Source organism: Quercus lobata, chromosome 8 (genome assembly GCF_001633185.2).
Source record: "Quercus lobata isolate SW786 chromosome 8, ValleyOak3.0 Primary Assembly, whole genome shotgun sequence".
NCBI classification, from domain to species: domain Eukaryota; kingdom Viridiplantae; phylum Streptophyta; class Magnoliopsida; order Fagales; family Fagaceae; genus Quercus; species Quercus lobata.
Window position 1 is genome coordinate 64,990,299 of NC_044911.1, and position 10,930 is coordinate 65,001,228.

The following is a 10,930-nucleotide window of genomic DNA, read 5'->3' on the forward strand; positions in this document are numbered from 1 at the left end:
TAAAAAATTATTATTTTTCCTCTTTCCTCCCTTTCTCTTTCATTCTTCAGTCTCTCTTCTCATCAGAAAACAAAGGGGAAGCAACTCTCTCTCACAAAATCAACACAACTTTCTCTCACAAAAACGATCCAGCAAACTGCAATTCCTTCAACCCCAAACAAAAATTAGAACAAAAAAACTATATATAGAGAAGCCGATCTAACCAAATCCGGCTGCATGCACAGAGTCTTAGCAAGTCGACCCAAAAGCATGCACCTATGTCTTTGAAAACCTTCTTGATCTACCATTGGAACCCAGAAAAACCGGCAACCGAAGCTCCAAAACTACCAGATCGATCTGAGAGACTTTGGGTGAAAGGTCGTTGATGATCTAAATGATTTTAGCAATTGATAGATAGAAGAATTTTTACAACCAACACATGAGTATATGCTTGGCTGAAGAAGAAGAATCTACTGGAGAAGAAAGGCCAAAGGAAGGAGATATTTTCTCTGTAAAAAATGAATGGTGGAGGATTTAGTAGTACTGAGAAACGTGTATGAAAAAAAGTAGATAAAAGAATAAATAAAGAGATTAAAAAATGAATGAAAAAATAATATTTAAATTAGATGGAGTAAAAGATAGAGAGTCTGTTGGAAAGTGTATTTGAAAAAGTGAGTAGCTAAAGCTAAATGTCACTATTCATTCTCCAAACAGGTAAAAATTAGGCAAAAATTTAGAGAGACTGCTGGAGATGCTCTAACTTGCCATTTAAGATTTATTGTAAAAGTGTTGTGAAAATATTGTGGATGTAGCATTTCTCTTTTTTTATTTTATTTTATATATTCAATGTATTTGTGCTCACTTCATCTTGTTCTTTTTCTATTTTTGACCGAAACACCCGAAACGGGTAGAAATTTGATTCGAGACGGAATATGGGAGTTTACCGTTTCCATTTGCATTCTGGTACAAGATATTCTGATTCTTTCGATCTTAACGGAATGAAATTCATAACATTTTCAACATTATAAAAAACATAATTTTCTAAAAAATACATTATAGAAAATGCTATTGGAATGCATTTCACCTCGTTCCAAACACTATCTAAGAAAGTTAGAAAATTTTGAAATGTTAGAGCATTCAGAATAATAAGATTGCTAAAAATATAGCTTTTAGTAACTTAAGCACTACTTTATTTATTTTAATGTCTCACTTTATAATACACCCAACGTCAAAAGTTTTATTTTCGTATTCAATACATTAAAATAATATATTCAACACAATAAACAATATGCACAACCACAACCACCAACGCTATAAACACCGATGAAATAAAATTGTATTTATTTTTTAATAACTTTGGAGTTACAATAAAATGTCACCTATCAAAGATGACGTTTTAGTGTAGCTTGGTTGCTAAATTTTTTTAAATTTAACACCATTGATGTAGCTTTTATTTTAGCATCTTCAAGGTGAGTGCCGGGAGAGTTAAAATGTAGTAAGAACTTAAAAAATTGAAAGGTTGAAAATAAAATTTGATTCAAGGGTTGAGATTAAAAGACCTTTTTTACTTTTAATCTCCCCCGTTAATTTACTCTTCCATGGTGGTCGGTATCTGGGAAAAAGGATCCAAATTTTTGTTAGCTCAAACAGAAATTCAGATCAGGTGCACACGATTGAGATTGAAAGTTTAAAAAAGAAACTTTCATTCGTTGCCTCTTTTAAAACACAGCTGCTAAAGACTTGGATGCCACCAACGTTGACTAAAGAACCCCCTTCCATCTCGTCTTGGTCTGGGGTTTTTTTTTTGTAATAAATAATTTTCTTCCTAAATCAGGTCATTCTACCGTACCCCTCCAAAAAAAAAAAGAGGTACGGTACCCCTAAATCTGAACCCTTCATTTAGGATTGTTTTAATCTTAACCGTTGATGTAATTTTAATGAGTTTTGGTTACCGGCTAAGCAAGTTTTATATATAAACCAAAAATTATAACATTCATCAAACTTTTCTCCTCTCACATTTGCTTCTCTACCTCTGCTTGCTTTGTCTCAGTTTGCCTCTCTAAACAATACCCTCAAATCACAGCTAAAACCATGCAAGAACCAGACAGCCACACACCCACAACCTCAAATCGGCGGCGCACTTGTAGTTAGTGTGAATGTGTGTAGGCAAGCTAAGAATAGAAGTTCTAGTATGTAGCTCAAGTTTGAGGGATGAGGATGAGGATGAGAAAGTCTGAGTCTATTTTTGTTTTTGTTGGTTAAATGCTTGCGGCGTTGCCTTTGGATTGTAACTATTGAAAATGCTTTGGGTTTTTTGAAGCGAAGCTGTTACGTTGAGAATGGTGGTAGACGTTGTTTCAGTTAAGGTTCGGGAGTGAACAAAGTTGAGAGTGGAGAAGATGATGATGATAATAATAATGTAAAAGAGGGAAATCATTTTTGGGGGTATTGAGATAGAGATTAGAGATTAGGGATTAGAGATTAGAGATTAGAGATTAGAGATTAGAGGTAGAGCTATGCCTATGCCTATGGGGGGGGGGGGGGGGGGTTTGGTTTTTTTATTTATGCAACAAGTTTGAGATAGAGACTGAGAGATTCATGACAAGGGCATTGGGATAAAACTTTTCATGGGACGTCTCAGATTGCTGCAGTAAATCATGCTTTTTTTTTTTTAGAAACAGTAAATCATGCTTCAGTTGCTAATCCAGCTCAATCAAAGTGGACACATAAATGGGCCCGGCCTAGGAACTTTGATGATGGGTATTCAAAGTTGACAAATCAGAAGTTGATAAGATAAGGAGAAAAGCACCTCGTTTCTGGCTGTCTGAGGATCAAAAATTATACAAGCGCTCTTTTTCTGGGCCATATCTACTCTGTGTTCACCCTGAAGCGACAGAGCTACTCCTTGAGAAGCTGCATGAAGGGATTTATGGAAGTCACACAGGAGGCAGGTTTTTGTCTCACGAGCCATCACTCAGGGCTACTAGTGGCCAAATATGCAGAAAGAAGCACAAGAATATGTGAAGAAGTGTGATCAATGTCAGAGATTTGCACCAAACATACACTAGTCGGGAGGAGTTCTTAACCCCCTCTCCAGCCCCTGGCCTTTTGCTCAATGGGGCTTAGATATAGTTGGTCATTTCCCCAAAGCAGCAGGGAACAAGAGGCATCTGCTGGTAGACACTGATTATTTCACTAAATGGGTTAAAGCTGAACTTTTAGTAAATATTAGAGATGTAGATGCTAAGAAGTTTATTTGGAAAAACATTGTTATCCGGTTCGAGGTCCCTCATTCCCTCATCTCGAACAATGGTCTTCAGTTTGATAGTAAGTCCTTCAGGAGATATTGCTGTGAATTGGGAATTATGAACAAATATTCTACCCCAGCCTATCCTAGGGAAACGGACAAGCCGAGACTGTTAATAAGGTCATAGTGAATGGACTCAAGAAAAAGTTAGATGATGCAAAGGGAAGATGGGTAGAAGAATTACCACATGTCATGTGGACGTATCGAACCATGCCTCACAGATCAATAAGGGAGACCCCCTTTTCTATGACTTATGGAGCCGAGGCTGTTATTCCTTCAAAAACGAGCTTTCCAACACTAAAGACCAGCTCATTCAGTCTAAGAAATAACAATGAGTTGCTAGAAAGGAACTTAAATCTTATTGAAGAAAGGAAAGAAAGTGCAATGGTCCAATTAGCATATTACCAACATAAACTCAAGCAAGATTATGATGTCAAAGTAAAGCTGAGGCCACTAGTGCCTGATGACTTGGTATTGAGGAAAGTTCTAGGCACTACAAAAAACCTAGTATGGGGAAAGTTAGGACCCAATTGGGAAGGACCATATCGCATCACCTCTGTGGCTGGTATAGTGGCATATTTCCTAGAAGACTTAGATGAGTATGAAATACCGCACCCTTGGAATGTAAACAACCTAAAAATATATTATTATTAATGAAAATCTCCTTTATCAATAAATTCTTTTGTTGTGTAAAGGCATCATGCTTACTGTTACTCAATATATTCAAGTATTAAACAGAACCTAAGTCTTACATGGCTCCTCAGACCACAAACTTAGGAGAAACTAATTACTTTTGGCATCTATTCTAGTATTAAACAGAACCTAAGTCTTACATGGCTCCAAGGACCACAGGCTTAGGAGAAATTAATTATTTTTGGCATCTATTCAAGTATTAAATAGAACCTAAGTCTTGCATGGCTCCAAGGACCACAGACTTAGGAGAAATTAATTACTTTTGACATCTATTCAAGTATTAAACAGAACCTAAGTCTTGTATGGCTCCTCGGACCACAGACTTAGGGAAAATTAATTACTTTTGACATCTATTCAAGTATTAAATAGAACTCAAGTCTTGTATGGCTTCTCGGACCACAAGTAAGGAAATTAATTACTTTTGGCATCTATTCAAGTATTAAACAGAACCTAAGTCTTGTATGGCTTCTTGAACCATAGGCTTAGGGGAAATTAATTACTTTTGGCATCTATTCAAGTATTAAACAGAACCTAAGTCTTGCATGACTCCTCAGATCACAGGCTTAGAGGAAATTAATTACTTTTGGCATCTATTCAAGTATTAAACAGCACCTAAGTCCTACATGGCTCCTTGGACCACAGGCTGAAGGGAAATTAATACTCAGTGGTATCTTTATAAGTGTTAGACAGATCCTAAGTTGTGTATGGTCTCTCGGACCACATACTTTGGTGAAATTAACACTCAAGGGCATCCTTATAAATATTAAACGGAACTTAAGTTACAAGGTATGTTACTTATTTCCTTCAAATTTAACGCTCATTGTATAAGGATTAATTCGTTATAACTCTCTCTTGTTGATACTTAGTTATATTTCTTGAAACACCAATAATGAATTACTGTTAGAACATATTGGAAATAAAGCAACAACTGTTCAACACTATTTATGACTGTCATAAGCTTCGAAACACAAAATAGTAAAGGTACAAGAAATAAAAAGAAACGAAAAACACTTTTCATTCAATAAAAAGGAATACATTGTCTGAGGGCAGAATACCATTACAAAAAGTTATAAATAAAAAAATTTTAAAAAAAAAAAAAAATCCTATATCTAGGGTTCTAGGCTTTGTCTTTGAGGGGGTCTTTCTTGGGATCAGCAGCCTTGGAATGGACGTCATCAGCTTTGGACTTAACCTCCGCGTCTTTGGCCTGAAGGACCACATCCCTGATTGTAAGGGAGTCCTCGGAGGGCTTATCCTTCATTGGTGGCTGAGCGTCCTTACCCACTCCAACCCCTTCAAGAACTTCGACATCAAGAAGGGGAGCTTAGGTAGGAAGGACCTGCTCAAGAGGAGGATCTGACTCAAGGATTTCTCGAATATCCTCTGGGAAGAAGATATTCTTGGCCCTCCTTAGCTCGGAGTCTGCAAGGACTCCCGCCCGGTCCTTTGCCACTCCCCAGGACTTGATGCAGTAGTCCCTACATACTACAGCCACCTCCTCTGATAGTCGTGCCTCCGTATCCTGCACCCCACGTTTATAGGACGCCTTCACTGCAGCCTCAGCGGCTTCCCTGGCCACCCGAGCTGCGTCTTTGACTTTCTGCAACTTTGTCTTGAGGTCCAAGACAGCTTGTTTCTCAGTGGCCAGGTTTATCTCTGTGATGTGCAACTGCTATCGCATATCCTTGGCTTGCCTCTCTGTGGTCTTCAGACCCACCTCAGCACTCTGGCGAGCCTGGATAGCTTCCTTGAGCATCTCAGATAACCCCGCCTATTCTTGCTTGAAGGCTCCAAAGGCTTTCTCAGTTTCGAGACGGGAGTTGGCCTCGACCCTAACCTCTTCGCGGGCGTTCCTAACCCACTCCTCAGCTACATATATTTGCTGAGTAGCCTGCATAAAAACAGCAAAGGGATTATGAAAGTAAGTACATATATAAACGAACATGTGACTTAGTTAGCTTACCATCGCAAGGTCCGGTTGCTTAGTGCGTCTAAGACCTTCCATGTCTCGAGAAAGGAGGAGAGGCTACTCCAAAGCCTTGGTGAGGTAAGTGAAATACCCCCTTTGAGACTCCCAAATTGAAGTGTCCCAACTAATGGGAGCACCGTCCAATTCCAACCGTGGGGCCCAAGTACGCTGCCCTAGGCGAATTTCAGCTTCGTCTCGACTGTCTATGGACTTGCCCCTCTTGTCCTTAGGGTCCTTAGACTTCTTCTGCTACTTGGTACCTTTTTGAGGTGCCACCTCACCTTCCTCCAGGTCCTCTGCTGGCCTCTTCTTCCTTAGATCCGAAATGGCTTTCGGTCCGAGATCAACAGAGAGCGAGGGGGGAGGAAGAGGAAGGTTGGGAGCGACCTAGGTCTTAAAGGCCTTTTTAGATGTTTGCCCCTTATTCCTGTTGGCCATCAGGCCCTTTAAACTCGTTCTTTGCTTCAAATCCATACTTTCTCGTTCTTCGGAACTTGTGTTTGGCCGAGCAACTATTAATCTAGGACGATGGACGGTAGAAAACCTATCAAACTCGATCTTCGAATCCGAAAGCTCTACAGGCCTTTCTGGAACCCCTTCCTCTTCTCTAAAATGGAATTGGTCAATCTCAGAGTCTAAAGAATGGTGAGATAAGGCCAACTCCTCTCTTAGAGCAGCTACTTGCTGAGGAGTGTATTGGGGTGCCAACATAACCGAGGGAAGATCCCTCAGAGCCAAAAATCCTGGCTTGGAGACGTCAATCCAAGCCAATCTGGAACTTCCAGCCCTTATTGCCTAGCCTACGTCCTAGAAGATGCGAGACAGCGGCTCGTAGTCCAAAATTAGATGAACGGCCCGCAGCTGTCCGTCTTCACTCACAAAAATCTCCGACCTCAGAAGGTAGTTGAGAGCTTGAATGTTGGTCAAATTGATCCTTGGAGCGACGTGGTTTTTATCTGCAAAAACATCCAAGAAGGAAATCATGGTCAGGCCAATAAAAATTATCACCAAAAGAAGATGAAGTGCCAAAAGTGAAAAGGAATAAAGCTAAAAAGGCTAAATCTCCTTCCAAAGGGACTGATCCTAGAGGTACCCCACTTGGATTTCCTGCCCAAGTTGGGCAATGAAGACCGTCATTCCACTCCCCTGAGACAATCAGGTAATCATCCTTCATGCCCTTATTAGACTTGGGGAGACAAGATATCAGTCTGACGACCTCGGACTAGGACTTGAGGTAGAATTCCACGCCGGCGAGCTTGTGGCACTCGTACGTGTGAACCACATCATGCCACGTGAGCCCTAAGCCCAACTGCTCGTTGAGAGTGTCTACATAGCCCAAGACTCTAAATAGGTTAGGGGTGCACTGGTAGGGGGTCAATCTGTGGTTAATCAAATAGTCCCTAGTTATCCTACACATGGGAAGCGTCATTCCTCCCTCTATGAAAACAATCATGGGAATGACGACTTGACCCACGTCTCTGTCAGTAAGTACTCGATCCAGGGGACAATATTCTAAAACCACCTCCTGTGAGATATGGTATTCAGCCTTAAAACCCTCCATACCGGCCGGTGAATCTACTAAGTGCTTGAACCTACCCATCTAAATAAACAGAAATGACGTGGAGAAAGGCTTAAAAAAAAAAAAAAAAAAAAAAAGGGCCAAGGGGGAAGGCCGAGAAGAAAAATGAGAATATAAAGAAATAAAGACTTATAGGAACACGTATGCTAATCTCTGAAACTTTTAGAAAGATTTTCAAAGACTTCTTACAAGAAATAGCTATGGAGACTCAAGAGTTTAGAGTGTTTTGTGAGACGGGGCACTGGAATTCTCTGGAGAACTTGAAGATTTTTGAAGAAAAGAGAAAAATGGGTTCCCTAAAGGCTTTATATAAAGGGAGAAAATAAATGGAAATACTCCCGCTCAAAATTCTAGGAAAAATGTCAACTGTTGGATTGGCGCCTCACCGTTGGATGCAGGGGACATAAAGTCGCTGGAGTAATTAATTCACCTCGTGGGCTACAATGCATCAGTGACAATTATAAGGTGCGTAAAACTGCACTCTCGCATGTGAGAATCAAAAAATCAGTTGATCTTATCTCTTAAAAGTCAAAACCCCACTTTTTCTCCTCAAATGGGAGGGAAAAACCGGAATTTTAAGGGGCTATTGTAGGGGTGAGGGCCCAAGATCGTATATTGGGCCTTGGGTTTTGTCCGGGGACATTGATAGGTCCAAGAAAGAGCAAATAGTTGTTAGATGTTCCCAGTTAAAGTCTCATAAGTAGGGAACAAATGAAAGGTTGTCCGAGGAGGAACTTCTCCTCGAATATGATGAATATAGTTCAAAATATGTACTCCAGCAATTAGAGTGACCCTCCAAGAAACTCCAATGATAGGGACATTCCTCATGAACATACAAGAAGGAAGGAACCTAAAAATATTTAAGGGAAAGCTGCCACCACCGCATTAAATGCACTACAGCTACTTTTCTGGCCACATTTATGTAGAGATGACATTTGAACAGTGCTACCTTGGTTACCACAACTCACAGAAAACCAGAGAGGGTGTCTAATGGGACAGGTACTCAAGTAAGGGCTCGGATGATCAACAGGTGTAGGATGAAGATGGTCGAAAGAAAAATATATAATGCAAATGACTCTTCATGGAAAATGGATCAGGAAAAATAGAGAGAAAAGACTATAGCAATCTAAATTATCTTTATATCCATCTGTGATTAATTTATACAAGGGGGATCTCCTCGGACTGAAAATATATTAAGATCAAATCTCTTATTTGTGTTTGACAGTCGTTCAAATTAAACTTATTCGTTGTTCAATTTATTAGGGCTAGTTCTTTAACCCACTCTCTACAAATTTATTGTATGGAACTCATTGGGCCAACATCCCATACATTTTGGGCTTAGACTGTAAATCGAGACCCTACAATATAGATTAGATAGGAAAGTTGTTTATTTTTTTATTTTTTTATAAAATAGATAGGGAAGTTGTTGATAGTTCGCTTTTGTAATTATGGCTTCACCCAAAAATAAAAAATAAAAACCCCTTACTTTCCAGATAAACATGAAAAGAGAACGAATAGGATCCACAAAAATTCTTTTTAACTTCAATCAAATTTATATTGAAAAAAAAAATACTTTTCAAAGCTGCAGGTTTGATTAATAATTTTAATGTGCTCATCCATTTTTCTTTTATTTTTTGATAAATATATTTTCTTTTTCCTCAAATTTAGTTACTATCATTTTTTTCAAACTTTACCCCGATGAGTTTGATGCATCAAAGCACTTGATCCAAGCTTTTACCCCATCACCACATAACTGACCATATAGTGGCAGTACTACATATATACTAGGGTTGAACTACTTAGAGATGTGGGGGAGGCATGGCCCCCCAAACTTCTCAAAGACTTTTATTCCTAAATTTACCTAAATATCACAAAAGAAAAATGATTAACCACCCAAACTCTTCGTATTTCTTGTATAACTCAATTAAATTAATTCAATTTTATATTTGTTATAATTTTGGCCCTTCATTCATAAAATCCTAGTTCCACCACTTTATAATACCTTTGGTTTCAACTAACACCTCTATTCTTTTTTTGGACACTATCATATTTTATGTGAAAGAAATATAAGGTAACTTACCAGCAACGTTTATGTTCTCAACAAAGTAGAGGATGTTGTCTTCGTTAATCTCCCCCTTTTGCTATGCGTCAAGAATGTGATCTATTGCACATTTTAGAGAATTGTTGTCCATAGATTTCGTGCTTGCGAGCTTCCTATAAATCAAGAATCAAAAAAATTCTCATATGACACAAAATGGTATTGTATGTAAAAATTTATTTAATATATGCTTTTTTTATTATATACAAGATAGAAATTCTACTCTAACCTAATCTAAGTGTATATGTGTGTGAAGTTCCCTCCTGGAGACTTGAACCCCAGCCCTTGCCCCCCACACCCCATAAACACTTATACTTATGGAGTGACCATCGTACCAAAAGTGTGCGGTAGTATTTAGTATATTATTGAAGAATAAAGTCGTACTGTTGTTTGGATTTTAAAAATTCCTTGCATATCTTTAAATAGCCTCTCAAAATGGGAATAAAATCTCCATAATTATACTCAAAGCTTTGAGCCAACCTATTCCTCTCCCCATTCAACGTTTTAAGCCTCACAAACAAGGGTCATCCTCACTTTCAAATTAACCTCCTATCAAACATGATCCTATACATGTTATTGTACATCATAAGCTGCAATCGTTTCCTCAACACAAACCCAGTTGTTGATGCCTCGGGAATCTTCTTAACATCATCAACAACCCCTGCAATCTCCTCCTCCCAACCAAACCTATATTGCTGAACAACCTTGTTTGTGAAAAACAGTACAGTCATGATCCTCCTCGTCTTGCGCCAGTGAAAATATCAAACACAACGTTTCTAGTTCGTGAACCAAACTCGACCTCTTGAGTGTAAAGGACCTATTTGGCAAGGTCTGGGGAAGACACGACAACAAGGTTGCGTTGGCCCCATGCGGAGCAAGAAAATGTCACCATATTTGCGAGCGAGGTCGGAGAGGTTGCGGTGGTTGAGGTCATCGCCAACTTGGAGCCAGTTGCCAAAAATGGGGACGGGAATAGGACCAGATGGGAGCTTGAAACGCTTGCCACGAAGTTTAGAGATGAGGATAGCGAGAAGAATGGTGAAGAAGAGGGATGGGAGGAGTTTTTCTAATGGGAAAATTTAGATACAGTACTTAGATGTTATTCTTTAAGTTCTTCTTTTAAGATTTTATTATGTGAATTTTTTATCATGAGATGAAAGTGTATTTTTTAATTAAGTAGCCACATGACTGAATTTTAAGAGAGGAATTTAAAGAACAGTAACTAAGATATTGTACTTAAATTTTAACATTTTTTAAAAAGAAAAGGTACATAGTGGTTGTGGGAGATGGAGTAGGTATACACGT

General features: G+C 38.9%; 1 pseudogene; it reads right to left on the minus strand.

Annotated features, from left to right (window-relative positions):
• Positions 1 to 5,750: 5,750 nt before the first annotated feature.
• Positions 5,751 to 10,704, minus strand: LOC115957241 (annotated as a pseudogene).
• Between the last annotated feature and the right edge of the window lie 226 nt (positions 10,705 to 10,930).